General features: G+C 46.9%; 1 protein-coding gene across 1 annotated transcript in view; it reads right to left on the reverse strand.

Annotated features, from left to right (window-relative positions):
• LOC137424841 (uncharacterized) overlaps nucleotides 1–13,606 on the reverse strand; it is a 34,232-nt gene extending 20,626 nt beyond the window's left edge. The window contains exon 1 of the mRNA XM_068112704.2: nucleotides 13,298–13,606. The gene's annotated coding sequence lies outside the window, so the exon portion shown is untranslated. The remainder of the gene's footprint in view (nucleotides 1–13,297) is intronic.
• Between the last annotated feature and the right edge of the window lie 2,022 nt (nucleotides 13,607–15,628).

Genomic DNA, 15,628 nt, shown 5'->3' on the forward strand with positions numbered 1-15,628 from the left:
AGAGGGTGTGACGGGAGAGTGTGCGCAAGAGTGTGCGCGAGAAAGGTGTGTGACGGACAGGTGCATGAGGAAAGAGTGCGCTGTCAGAAGTAAGGAAGAGTGTCCACCTGTGGTGAGTGTTACAGAGGGTGTGACGGGAGAGTGTGCGCAAGAGTGTGCGCGAGAAAGGTGTGTGACGGACAGGTGCATGAGGAAAGAGTGCGCTGTCAGAAGTAAGGAAGAGTGTCCACCTGTGGTGAGTGTTACAGAGGGTGTGACGGGAGAGTGTGCGCAGGAGTGTGCGCGAGAAAGGTGTGTGACGGACAGGTGCACGAGGAAAGAGTGCGCTGTCAGAAGTAAGGAAGAGTGTCCACCTGTGGTGAGTGTTACAGAGGGTGTAACGGGAGAGTGTGCGCGAGAAAGGTGTGTGACGGACAGGTGCATGGGGAAAGAGTGTGCTGTCAAGAGTAAGGGGGAGTGCGCTGTCAAGAATGGAGGTGAGAGTAGTGAGAGTGACAAGGAGAGTGAGTTGGTTGTGACAGGTGAGCGAGGATGTACACCTGGGATGGAAGGATGTACACCTGGAATGGTAGAGCGTGAGTGGGAATGCACGCTGGAGTTGGTGGTGAGGCACGTGGTTGGGTGTGCGAATGAGAGCACACCTGTGATTGTCACAGAGGAGGTGACAGAGGAGGGGGCGCGAAGAGGTGTATTGGTGAGGTGTGCTACCAACGAATGTGTGCCAAAGTGTTCGGTGGTCAGGTGTGTGACCAAGGCTGTGAGTGGAATGGGTGCACCTGGGTGTGTAAGGAAAGGTACGAGGAGCATGGGCACGGCTGATTGTGTGAGCAAGGAACGGGCTGCGGGGTGTAAGCGTCCAGGTGAAGCATCGACGTTAGACGGGGTAGAGTTTAGAACGACTTATAGCCGAATCGGGCCCTCGGTGCGTGCCGGGCTTCGCGTGCCGCGAGAACCAGCGGGGATCCGAGCCACGGCGGGTTCGAAAGGACCGCCGTGCGCGATCCACGCTGGGCCTCGCGTGGGACGGCCGCGTCCGTGCTCCACTAGGCGGAGCGGGCAGCCCGATAGAAAGGGTCGTCATGGCGACCACTTTTTGGTGAGACGTGCCGGCAGGTCGAGATCGGGCAATTGGATGGCTCCACGCCGAGGTGGTGCGTGGGATCTCGGCCCGGGTAAGCCCCCGTCCCTGCACCGAGTGCCGGACGCATCCAGCCGCAGGCACAAAACAACCAGCATCCATTGCTTGGCTTTACGAAGCCGGGCTTTGGACAGGAATTGGCGCACCGAGAGGCAGTAGTGAGTAGACTGGGTGATGAGGTTAGTGTTTTGGACCCAAAATTAGAGAAAAACAAAATTTGATGATTGGCAAGGGATTGGCAGTAGTGATTGGCAGATGATGGGTAGTGATTGGCAAATTTTTAATTTGTCGAAATTTGATGTGCGAAATTGGTAGTGAGAGACCCCCGATGTGGTGGGATGGCAAATCCACCATCCTTCCCATGTGGGGGCAAAGGAGCAATAGTTTATGGGGTGTATGGCAGTGAAAACTAGCCCGGGTGGGTTAGGATATTGTGTGTAGGGATCTAGAGAGGATTGACATTAGGTGACGTTAAGTTTAGTTAGTGACTGATACCTGTAGTGGGGACGCAGGTAGATTAGTATGGATGATAATGACGAGGGAGCGCAATAGTTTAAAGGGACGACTGGGAAGCGCAAGTTTCAGAAGGGAGTAGTTAGCTGAAATGATGCCGTGTGTGTGAGGATGGAACAGGTGTGATTGCACAGGTGTGCAATTGGACAGGTGTGTGGAGCAGTGTATGAGTAGTGAGTGTGTGGATCAGCGCGAATGCGCTTGGGGAGAGAAGGGTGCAGGTGGCACCAAGTGTGAGAGCACAGGTGTGCAAGTACAGGTGTGTGGAGAGAGTTGGAGTAAGTGGTACGGAGTGGTGTGCATGGTGCGAAGGTGTGGATGGGGGAAGAGTGGACCCCTTTCACGAGTACCCGGGGCAGGTAGTGTAAGTGTTAGGTAGAGGGTACAGGTAAATTGTGGTTGGATATTGGCATCTGTGGTGCGGTTGCAGAATGGTGTTGTGGATGGGTGCATTAGTGTTGTGGAAATGGCTGGGCGTGTAGCCTGTTAGTGAGTGTAGTTGGTTGGGCACTCCACCACTGTGAGGATGTCGGCCAGGTGAGGCCGCAGGTGGGCTCTGGGAGCCGGGAGAGTTGTGGATGGGGCCCGAGGATCCGGAGGACGGACCCGGGTAGCCCAGTGCCAGAGAGGGCACCGAGTGGGGAGAGTGCCAGAGGGCCTTCCCCAGGTAGTTAGGTTAGGGCAAGGAGCAGGTAAGCTCGGAGGCAACTGCAGTGGTGGAGGTGTGCAGGTGGGTAGACCCGCTGGGAGAGGTACACGCCACAGCCCAGAAATTGTGCGAGGGCACCGGGAGATGAATCGGGGGAGTGAGACCCCAAATTGAAGAGCACCACAGTTTGGCCAATGGGAATTGGTTTTTAGAACCCATAGTGTAAGAGGGCCAATGGTTTGGCCGGAGGAAGACCCCGGGTAGTGTAAAGTTGTTAAAGTCATTTAGGAAATAGTTAGGATTGATGAACCTGTCGCACCATACGCAGCCACTTACCTGAGGTGATGATGATGACTCCACACCTGTGTTTTCTTTGTTTTGTGTTGCAGGAAGTAAGAATTGTTGTGAGGATTTGTGAGACGCATCACGACGTGGATGAGACATTGGGGTGATTCCATCTCTCCCTCCCTAGGAGGGACTGATGATGAATTGGTGATGGCAAATTTTGATGTTCAGTTGAAAATGGCAAATTTGATTGGTTAGGAGGGAGAGAAGACGAATTTGGTTTATGGGAGGAACGGGGAAGACAGTAGGGATGTTTGTTGATTTGTAAAGTAGATGTTTATGGGTAGTGTTGTGTTTTGTGGATGCAGTAAGGGGTAAGGGAGGGGCCATGTAGGTTACCTGGTGGGGGGGGGGGGCGTACGATAGGAACGTACCTGTCTCACCTGGTTCCCATGTGCCCCCAGTGTGCATCATCTTGTATTGCGTGCACTTTTGCGCCCTTACCACCTTACTCACTTGTCTGCTTCTTTTGTCTCCCACCTCCGAGGATCTGGCTTTGGGGTAGAGAGAGAGGAGAGAGAGGTGCTGGCTGCGCAGTTGTGGGCCTGCACTTTCGCTGTTTGCTGCCGGGATCGATACACCATATGGACCGCAATGTTTGTGGCCACCCACAATGGACCGCAGTTCGTTTGCGGCCAAGCACCACCCGGGGATGGACCTATGGGTCAACGTGGCACCTATGCCATACAGGTGAACCACTTTTAGTTAACACCAAGTGCACCACAAGAAGAGCAAGAGACACCTGCAGGGTTAGGGGTTGTCGAATTTATTTTTATTCCAATGAACAATGGTGACTGCACCGATTGGTGGTGGGGTGGTGCTTTTGATGCTCGGGAAGGGTGCTCTGCACGTTATTAAAGGCCGTCGGCCACAGAGCACTCGTGGGTTGGTGTATCGATGTTGGCAAGCGCTCTCTCTCTATGCATAACATCTGCATGTGTTCCTCCAAAAACAGGTCCTGGATCGTAGTGTAAATAGCAGCGTAGTCTTGTAAATAATGCTCCCTACCGGCTGTATGTGTAGTTTGAGAATTCTTTCCGGATTCGGTTATCCTGTGTGGGTGTGTTTCTGTGAGGAGAAGGGTGCAACGTCGCAGGGGGACATATTTACTCATTTGTGAACATCTGTAAAACTGTCGCACTCAGGGTAGAGTTAATAGTAGAGGGACTACATCTGAGTGCCACACTAAACTAGGTAAAAATTTATCGGGTCGGGACGCCCCGAGGGTAGAGAAGGGTGCAATGTTGCGAATATGGAATTTGGCCTCCATATCCGCTTGTAAATATTCCCCTATTTCTCCAATACTCCCCAACTTTCCCCAATCCCCCATTCCCTAGTCCCATTGTCTGTAAACAACAATCAGTAGAGCCGACCTTCCCCTTATTCCCCCATTAAATGTCGTGCCCAGGTCCACCGCACCACACGTAGACAACTTTCGGACATCTTGCTAGTTATTCTTAATCTATGTCAGTTAAGGACTCGTTTCCATTAATTCTGACTCTTCGTTGCACCAGAATGTGTTTATATGGCATCAGTAGTGAGTTTAGGACCTTTCCCATACCTCCTTCCATCTTCTTCCCCAACAATTACAACAACAACAGAGGAGATGGCGGTGGCGCGGGGGAGGATGCGTCCTCACACCGGCTCGATTAGCGCCATTGACCACGCGCTCCACGGGGTTACCACGGAGGGGCTGGCTGTCAGCTCCTCGTCAAGGGCGGAGCCTGGTAACCCCCCCCCGCACCCAATCAGAAGGGCGGACCGATTCCATCTGGGGCGGCGCTAGCGAGCCGAGGGCGTGTCACTCCCCGCCGGATATACGTGGCGACTTAGCGGACGTGAGGAGAGATGCGCCCCCAGCTGAAGAGAAAGAGGTACCTGCGAGCGCTGAGTCAGATGCGCCCCGCCTGAGAAAGAACGTTGCCTGCGATCGCTGAGAGAGAAAGACCCGCCTGAGAAAGAACGTCCCCTCCGAGCGCTGTGACCTCCCCGCATCTTTGGACCGGACTGTACCCTGCCTTGAGCCAAGAGTGCACCTTGAGCCATCGCTACTTGCCTTTCCTTGCCATCAATCCCCGTGTGAGTCAGCCGTTGTCCCGTTTACCTGTCGTCTGTCCGGGGTTAAGATAAGCCTGTGTCTAAGTGCCCATCTTTTCTGTGCTTTACCTCTAGCCCCTGTAATCTAACCTTTTCCGTACGAATATAATTGAGAATCGAAACATTGGTGTCTGTCATTATAATCCAGCCGTGTGTCTTCTTTTTCCTTATTGATCCAGCGTAGCGCGGCTCCGTCAACGTTCGAGTACAATCGGGTAATTTGTGCGGACACGACGGCCATTCCGCTCGGCCCACCTTAACATCAAAGTCGTGTCTGTAACAATATACAAGCATATAAGACCCGTCCGTCGCTTTGCTGACGGGAGTAATAATCTTTGCTTAATTGGGAAAAAAAAGGTTGTTGTTAATGGGAAAAAATAAAATTAGGTGGTGTATAGATGCCAGCCCATCCATAATACACTCACTTAGCTGACAGGAATAGTTAGGCGGATGGGGAGAAAGAGGAGGTAGAGAGAGAGAGGGGACTGGGGGGGGTGGGAGGAGTCGGTCGCAAATTGCAAGCTGGCGTTTGCAGTTTCGCCATGAGGGCCAGAACACAAACCTTTCTTCCCTTTTTTTTTTCTTTTTCTTGCATCTCAAACCTTCCTGGACGTTCCCTGAATGCACCGTCACTGGTTCCATTGAAATCCTTTCTCAGGTTATAGCACAACAAACAGACAGACAGACACGGCTCCTTTTATAATATAGAAGGTAGATGGATAGATTAATTATCTACATATGTAAAACCGAAAAACGGTCCGGGAAGCCGTACGTTTGTCCGTCCATCCGTGAAGCCGTCAGTGAAGCCAGCCATCAAGCTGGGATTATGTATGTCTATTAATTAATTATGCATTGTTGGAATATACCTTTCGACCCTTTAGACTGCTGAGATCCCTTAGACCTTTGAAGACCCTTGAAGTCCCCCAAGACCCTTAAGACCACCGAGACCCCAAAAGACCACGAAGATCCTTAAAGATCCTGAAAACCCTGAAGACCCAAAGTACCAAAAATAACCGAAAGACCCTAAAGATAAAAAAGACCCCGAAGACCCCAGTAAAGCCGTGAAGCTTTGATTATGTATCTATTAATTACATCCTGTTTGAACGCCGTTGCATCCTGTCTATTAATTACATATTGTTGGAATACACCTTTCGAACCTTTAGAATGCCGAGCTCCTTTTGACCTTTGAAGACCCTTAAGACCACCAAGACACCGAAAAACCACGAAGACCCAAAATACCCTGAAGACCCTTAAAGATTCAAAACACCCAGAGGACCCAAAATAACTGGAACACCACAAAGACCCAAAATACCCCAAAGACCCAAAATACCTCAAAGACTCAGAGGACCCAAAATACCTCTAAGCCCTTTAAAGACCCAAAAATACCACAAAGACCCAAAACTACCCTGAAGACCCAAAATATATTGAAGACCCTTAAAGACACCAAAGATGCAAAATATCCAAAATACCCAAAAGTCCCAGAAGACCCTAAAGACCCATAAAACCCCAATATCCTGAAGAACCCCAAGATCCTTAAGACCACTTCTACCTTTAAGACCCTTTCAATACTTTAGGCACCTTTAGATCCCTTCACCCTTCCAACCAACTTTAAGACCCTTTAAGCCTTTGCACCCCTTAAATCCCTTTCGACCGATTAGGATTAGGGCTTAGACCGTAACACCATTTATATCACTTACATCCTTCAGACCGGAAATATGTGTGTGTATGGTGTGTATATATATATACTAGCTTGGCTCGCCTCACCACGTGTCGTTACTGAGGAACGGGCTTGTTTTAGCTGAGGATAATGACTGTATAGTCAGGTTCACTATGTAATTTCGTTGGAATTTTTGGGGGATTTGGAAAACTATATATTTTTGGAAACTATATTGTATAGTCAGTCAGAAAACCAATGTTGCTATTTGCACAGACTCCTGTATGGCGGCCATCTTGGATTTTCAAAATTGCCGCCGTAGAACTAATTTTTCTCAATATCTCAGCTTCTAAATAACATAGAGCTTTGATTCTAACGGCTAAACATACATTTTCAAGGGCCCCGAATCCAATGGTAACAAGTTCGATAAGCTAGACATGACCATAGAGCTCCTATGTGGCGGCCATCTTGGATTTTTCAAACTGGCCGCCGTAAAATTGATGTTTCTCAGGATCTCATCTTCTAAATAAGATGGAGCTTTGATTTTTCTAAATCCCAAAAACAATCCAACGAAATCTAAAATCTGGACATGCTGAACCTGACTGTGTTGACTGTAATGAGAAATACTATTCTACTGCGAGTGTTTTGCCCTTTGTGGGCCTTTGTGGCATACTGCCAAATAACACACAGATACTCCTAATGTTCATGAGAACTTAAAATCTGTTTACGGGTGGACAAGCTACTAAAGTAATAAGTTTGATCCCCAGGGTACAGCTGAGGAAAATAATGGAGGATGTGTGTAGAAGCTTAGACAAGCTACCTTAGACACTACCTTAGACTACCTTAGACAAGATCTTACTACCTTAGACAAGCTACAACCCACAAGTAAAGGATGTGTGTTTCGAGGCAACAGAGGGAGTAGAAGCGGCCTGTGCTGAGACGAACAAGTGCACGAAAGCTGAATCTGTAAAACAAGCAAACACCAAACTCCTTCAAGTCTTGACATCTGATGGGGGTGGTGACGGCACTCGAGGAGTGGGAAGCACGGAGATCCAAGAATGCAATGTTCAAGTCAATGATGAACTATCTACATCGGGTGGAGACAATCCTGTTATTCGTGGCAGCATCACGGAGTGCTGACCTGGTGCTTCACCTCCAAGCTGGAGAAGAACTGAGCAAGTTATTCTTTGCCATGGACCGGATCAAATACAAGCGGCTCTGGCCCCGATACATCGCAGACATGTATGACCTAAGAACCAATCACCCTAGGACCTGGGAAGAACTAGGAGCTGGCAATCTATCAGTAACCAAGAATGACATCCCGTTTGTATCCATTGGACCAGATCATGCATGTGATCTACCTCAAAGCAAGTGAAGATGTCATAGACACCGTGCGAATGCTTTCAGATGCAACTGAAGTGACGGAGGACATGTTGTCCACACTAGCTAACTTTGTATGCGCTGCTTACTCTCCAAATGGCATCCACATCGACAGCATCCCCGAACTACGATGGTATCTCTTTTGCAAACACATGGCAGAAAGTGACAGGCTTCCTCCTACTCTTGGAGCTCTCAAGCAGCACATCCTTAGAGTCCATATCCAAGCCAGAGTGTGGGGTCAGGCAAGCATTGCTCAACAGGATCCTCAGCTGAATCCCCTGCAAAACGGCTTTTACAAAGACACGGATGGACAAGTGAAACCAACCACAACTGAGGAGCCTCCAGCCCCCAAGACCATCATTCAAATGGTTAGATGTCAGTGCAAAACAGACTGTTCTTCATCTAGATGCTCCTGCAGAACAAACAACTTGGCTTGTACAGACCTTTGTCAGTGTGACATCCAGTGCCAAAATGATGAGGACTCTCAAGATGTGATGAACGAAAGCGATGATGAGGATGATGATGACTTTACTCAATGATGAATCAAAGCTCTGTGCTCTTTAGAAGGTGAGTTACATCAGTTTTACGGCGGCCAGTTTGAAAAATCCAAGATGGCCGCCACATAGGAGCTCTATGGTCATGTCTAGCTTATCGAACTTGTTACCATTGGATTCGGGGCCCTTGAAAATGTATGTTTAGCCGTTAGAATCAAAGCTCTATGTTATTTAGAAGCTGAGATATTGAGAAAAATTAGTTCTACGGCGGCAATTTTGAAAATCCAAGATGGCCGCCATACAGGAGTCTGTGCAAATAGCAACATTGGTTTTCTGACTGACTATACAATATAGTTTCCAAAAATATATCGTTTTCCAAATCCCCCAAAAATCCAACGAAACTTTCAATCTGAACAAACTGAACCTGACGAGTACCTGAGTTGCTGTGTTGTCAGCATTTACACCAATCATAGTACAAACAATTATTTTGCACAAAAGTATTTGTTGTGTTTGTGATATTACATTTTTATAGGCAATTTAGGTTGAAGATTTAAGTTGAAGAAAAAAAAAAACCCAAGAAAGAACCCCTCAGCACATACATACAGGAGGGGTAGGTGCAGACTGGAAGTTTGGGACGATTCCACCTCACCACAACGTAATTCAAAACACCTCACCACACGTAATTCAAAACACCTCACCACCATGTAATTCAAAACACCTCACCACCACGTAATTCAAAACACCTCACCACCACGTAATTCAAAACACCTCACCACACGTAATTCAAAACACCTCACCACCACGTAATTCAAAACACCTCACCACCACGTAATTCAAAACACCTCACCACCACGTAATTCAAAACACCTCACCACAACGTCATTCAAAACACCTCACCACACGTAATTCAAAACACCTCACCACAACGTCATTCAAAACACCTCACCACCACGTAATTCAAAACACCTCACCACCATGTAATTCAAAACACCTCACCACCACGTAATTCAAAACACCTCACCACCACGTAATTCAAAACACCTCACCACAACGTCATTCAAAACACCTCACCACCACGTAATTCAAAACACCTCACCACCATGTAATTCAAAACACCTCACCACCACGTAATTCAAAACACCTCACCACCACGTAATTCAAAACACCTCACCACACGTAATTCAAAACACCTCACCACCACGTAATTCAAAACACCTCACCACACGTAATTCAAAACACCTCACCACCACGTAATTCAAAACACCTCACCACCACGTAATTCAAAACACCTCACCACCACGTAATTCAAAACACCTCACCACAACGTAATTCAAAACACCTCACCACAACGTCATTCAAAACACCTCACCACCACGTAATTCAAAACACCTCACCACAACGTAATTCAAAACACCTCACCACAACGTCATTCAAAACACCTCACCACAACGTCATTCAAAACACCTCACCACAACGTCATTCAAAACACCTCACCACAACGTAATTCAAAACACCTCACCACCACGTAATTCAAAACACCTCACCACCACGTAATTCAAAACACCTCACCACCACGTAATTCAAAACACCTCACCACCACGTAATTCAAAACACCTCACCACACGTAATTCAAAACACCTCACCACCACGTAATTCAAAACACCTCACCACCACGTAATTCAAAACACCTCACCACAACGTCATTCAAAACACCTCACCACAACGTCATTCAAAACACCTCACCACAACGTCATTCAAAACACCTCACCACAACGTAATTCAAAACACCTCACCACAACGTAATTCAAAACACCTCACCATCACGTAATTCAAAACACCTCACCACCACGTAATTCAAAACACCTCACCACCACGTAATTCAAAACACCTCACCACCACGTAATTCAAAACACCTCACCACCACGTAATTCAAAACACCTCACCACACGTAATTCAAAACACCTCACCACCACATAATTCAAAACACCTCACCGCCACATAATTCAAAACAGCTCACCACCACATAATTAAAAACACCTCACCACCACATAATTCAAAACAGCTCACCACCACATAATTCAAAACAGCTCACCACCACATCATTAAAAACACCTCACCACCACATAATTCAAAACAGCTCACCACCATGTAATTAAAAACACCTCACTACCATGTAATTCAAAACACCTCACCACCAAGTAATTCAAAACACCTCACCACCACATAATTCAAAACACCTCACCACCACATAATTCAAAACAGCTCACCACCATGTAATTCAAAACACCTCACTACCATGTAATTCAAAACACCTCACTACCATGTAATTCAAAACACTTCACCACCAAGTAATTCAAAACATCTCACCACCACATAATTGAAAACGCCTCATCACCACCACGTAATTCCAGACACCTCAGCACCATATTATTCAAAACACCTCACCACCACGTAATTTAAAACACCTCACCACCAAGTAATTCAAAACACCTCACCATGAAGTAATTCAAAACACCTCACCACCATGTAATTCAAAACGCCTCATCACCACCAAGTAATTCAAAACACCTCAGCACCATATAATTAAAAACACCTCACCACCACATAATTTAAAACACCTCACCACCACGTGATTGAAAACACCTCACCACCACGTGATTGAAAACACCTCACAGCCAAGTTATTAAAAACACTTCACAACCACAGAAACAAAAGTTTGTGGGAGTAGTTCAGTGACAACACAGACACTGCCCATATATGTCGACATTTATATGGATGACTGTACCTGAGTTGCTGTATTGTCATGGTTTACACCAATCATGATACAAACAATTATTTTGCACAAATATATTTGTAATATTCGTGATATTACATTTTATAAAAAATTGAAGTTGAAGATTTAAGTTTAAAAAAAAAGTTTTTAAACAAATTCCCCCGCCAAAATTTTTTTCAACATTTTTCAAAAAGAATACCCTTAGGCCATACACACGGGAGAGGTAGGTGCATACCAGAAGTTTAGTACGATTTCACAAAAGTTTGAGGGAGTAGTTCAGTGACAACACAGGACAACACAAGACAACACAGACACTGCAGATATATATATATATATATATATATATATATATATATATATATATATATATATATATATATATATATATATATATATATATATATATATATATATATATATATATATATATATATATATATATATATATATATATATATATATATATATATATATATATATATATATATATATATATATATATATATATATATATATATATATATATATATATACATATATAAATAAAACAGTTTGTGTGTGTGTGTGTGTGTGTGTGTAATGTTACCAATAGACTCCTAAACGGAGAGGCTCACATACTTGATATTTGGCACAAACATGGCCATTGAGCCTGGGAAGAACATGGCCGACCTAAAAATTTATTTCATAATATTTTTTTTATCATATTTTTACCTCAGCGCATTTCAGCGAGGATTATTATGACCGGAATGGCAGAGCAGCGCGCTGATTCGCTCAGAGCGATCACGTGATGTTCCTTGCCGCCATTAACTCAGTTATGCGTTCGCATGTATTTCAGAGCGAAAAGCGATTGCCTTTTTTCACATTTCAGCGAGGAACATTGCCATTCACACCACATAGGTTTTTTTTTCTTTCATCTTTAGATCCATATTTTTTGCCATAACGTAGCGCATTATGGCTCTCTCGAGCTCGAGTTAGCCAATCACCTGGGACCATGAGGCCACGTTGGCCACGCCCACGACATGACGCAGAGTTGCAATCGTTCGCTCAGAGCGATCACGTGATGTTCCTTGCCGCGCGATTGCGTTTTTTCACATTTCAGCGAGGAGCATTGCCATTCACACCACATAGGTTTTTTTTTCTTTCATCTTTAGATCCATATGTTTTTTCAGTGAGGAATATTATACACGGAATCTGAATCGGTGGCAGAGCAGCGTGCTGATTCGATGATTCGTGCGCCCTCCCCCCTCCCCCTCCCCTCCCCCCTCCACCCCTCCCCCTCCCCTCCCCCTCCACCCCTCCCCCCCCCCCTCCACCCCTCCCCCTCCCCCCTCTCCTCTCCCCCCTCCCACCCCTCTCCTCTCCCATCCCTCCCCCTCCCCCCCCCCTCACCCCCTCCCCCCCTCCCCTTCCCTTCCCTCCCCCCCCTCCCCTTCGCTCCCCTCCCCTGCCTGGCAATGCCGGGTACTTCTGCTAGTGTGTATATATATATATATATATATATATATATATATATATATATATATATATATATATATATATATATAATATTATATATAATATTATATATAATATTATATATATATATATATGAACAGGATTCGAGACAACCAATCAATAAATATGTGGGAAAATTACGTGCCCAGACAGGGAATCAACCCAGATCCTCTGGTGAACCTTTGTCCCACCACTGGGGGAAGACCCTCTCGTGTTCAGGTCGTTGTTGCTCCTATGGTTAGCGGCGATGCGTCCCGGAGGCATTGACGGAAAGAGTGGCAATTATATGTGGGAATATGTCATGCTTGGTTTGGGGTCACACAGATAGCTCAGATGTTGGAGCACTGGTACGAGGACCTATGTTCGATTCCTGGTCTTGGCGCATAATTTTCCCTCATATATCGATAGATTAATATACCTGGTGATATCCCTGTGCCCGCCACACTGTTAACCTCCCCACCCAACCGTCCAAGTGAAATTCCGTGAATGGTCAAGATTGGGTTCGCACCATAAACTGATAGATGAAATTAATGGAGCGCGGATAAAGCACACGCACAATGGTCCAAACGTCCCCCTCCTAAATCCAAGTTTCCTCGTTTTCCTTTGATGGTAATAAAGGGGTTAGGGTTACTCGTGCGCCACGCGGGGCGACTCCACCACCCACGTACGAACGTCCGTGCGCCCGACAAGTGAAACAGTTTAACCAACCGAATGCGATATGGTGCGTGACACATCGGGGTCTCGCTGCTCATCGTCCCACCTGGTTGTTCGGTCGGTGCAGGTTCCGTGTCCCATGAATCTGGTTCCACTTTCACGATGTCCATCCCTCCCGCAAATGGTCCCGGCTCCATTCCCCGGCTCTGTCCGCAGCACCGCCGCGGGGCGCGGACGCGCCGGAAATTACGTCACTAACGCCGATCAGGAACGTCAGTTTGTGCTCTCAACCCTGTGAAGATCAGTTCACTTTTCATTCTTCACTCACTTTCTCTCCCTTATCCCATGCCCTCTGACCCTTACATTTTTCATTTCCACTTCGTTCACCTGCTCTCCTTCTTTCGTTCCCTTCTTCGGCCTCCACCCCCATTCTTCTCCCACCACAACCCCCTTTCACCGTTTTTATTTTTCCTCCGACCCCCCACCAGTGCATCTCTCCCTCTCTTCCCTTTTCAATCCAGCTCCTTAATTGCATCACCACTAATTAAGATACAGGGTGCCGGCGATAACGCACCTCCTCATCTATCGCCTCTTTTCTGGTCTTGCACCCACTGCCCTCTTTGTATTTTGTCCACCATCAACCCCGTTCATGTGACTCCAAAAATCCAGGATCACTGTTCACCTCCACTCAATCCTCTTTTTCCCCGTCTGTGGAATCACCATCCACATTCTCTTCAATCTCATTCTTCCCTTCAGGTCTTCAAGACTGCTGTTCACCATCATCTCAGATCACCCCCACCCCCTCCCCCCATCCAAAACCATATTTTCTACGCCTGTTAATCCCTTCACCCCCCAGTCCACCTCCTTCCAAATTTACACTTTTTCCTCCCGAAGAGTTTGTTTCTGTATCCATCTTGTCCCATCCCTGCGTCCTCCTCTTCCCTCATTCGTACCTGCATCCCTTGTTTGTCAGACCCCCGTATATTTTCTCCCTCGGCCCTGCTGCTGGTGTCCACCTCTTCTCTTTGTGCTGATGTCCACCGCTTCTCTTGCTGCTGGTGTCCCCCCCCCCCCCCCTTATCTTTTTTATACAGAGTCGAGGCTTGTGAAAGAGCTAACATTTATCAAACAAACAAATCAAACAAACAAGCAAACAAAGTATATAAAAAGGGGAGCGGTCGACAAGATGGGGAGAGAAGGAGAGGAAGCACACAAACACAACATTTGAGAGCAGGGACATCGGGAGATGTGTGGAAGGGAGAGGGCCTGGGGGGAGGCAGGATAGGTATAAAACGCAAGGACTTCCAGGAAAGAAGACAAAAGTCACCTCAAAAAGTGGATTTGGGGTGAAATTAGCGGGGGTAGAAAAGATCAAGGTTTTGGATTGGGGAAGATAAGAGATGGTGGTGAACAGCCGTTTTAAAGACCTGGAGGGAGGAGTGCGATTGAAGAGAGTGAGGAAGTTTGTTCCAGAGGCGGGAGAAAAGAGGAATGAAGGAGTGAAGGTGAGCAGAGAGTCTTGATTTTGGCAGTTTAACCATAAGAGGGTTGCAGGCAGATCTTGTGCGACCTGTAGGAATATTTGGGGGACAGAGCCCAGAGAGAGCTGGGGGAGCAAGGCCGGAGAGGAGTCGGTAGAAGACGGATAGACCATCAACCTGCCTGCGGTGAGTAAGTGAAAGGCCCTCGGAGTTAGCTTCATCGCGGGAGATTCCAATGATTCTGAACGCTTTGGTTTCAACAGCGTGAAGACGAGCTCGGTGTGAGGCAGGAGCACCAGCCCAGAGGGGAGAGCAGTATTCCATTGAGCTGCGGATGAAAGCCTTGTATGTGGTGAGGAGCTCAGGTGTGCCAAGGAAGGACTTCGCACGACGGAGGATGCCCAGTCGGCGACTGGCTTTGGAGGCCAGCTTGGAAATGTGGTTTTCCCAGGAAAGATCATGGCAGATAGTGAGACCCAAAAGCTTGAGTGACAGAACTTCTTGGAGAGGATTATTCAGAAAGTAGGTGGGAGGGTTGTCCAGTCGGTCTTTTTGGAGAGACATCGTAAGAGTGTGAGATTTGTCAGGATTGAAAGACATGTTCCACTTGGTTGCCCAGTCTGTGATTTTGTCCAGGTCCTTCAATCACACGAGCCTCGATTCAGTATAGAAAAAAAAAAAAAAAAAAAAAAAAAAAGGTCTGCAGAGAGTGAGGAGGCTGCAGACTGCCGATCTGAGGGATGAGGAATGGAGCGGCAGAGAGTGGAGTCATCAGCAAAGAGATAGAGAGGATTTTCAAGAGAGTCAGAGAGATCATTGATGAAGACCAGAAAAAGCACAGGGCCCAGAACACTGCCTTGGGGAACTCCAGAACTTGGGGAACTTCTGCTGGTGTCTCACCCCTTATCTTTCTGCTGATGCCCCCTTTATCTTTGTGCTGATGTCCACACCTTATC

The sequence above is a fragment of the Myxine glutinosa genome, chromosome 1 (genome assembly GCF_964187855.1).
Source record: "Myxine glutinosa chromosome 1, kmMyxGlut1.1, whole genome shotgun sequence".
In the NCBI taxonomy this organism is placed as follows: domain Eukaryota; kingdom Metazoa; phylum Chordata; class Myxini; order Myxiniformes; family Myxinidae; genus Myxine; species Myxine glutinosa.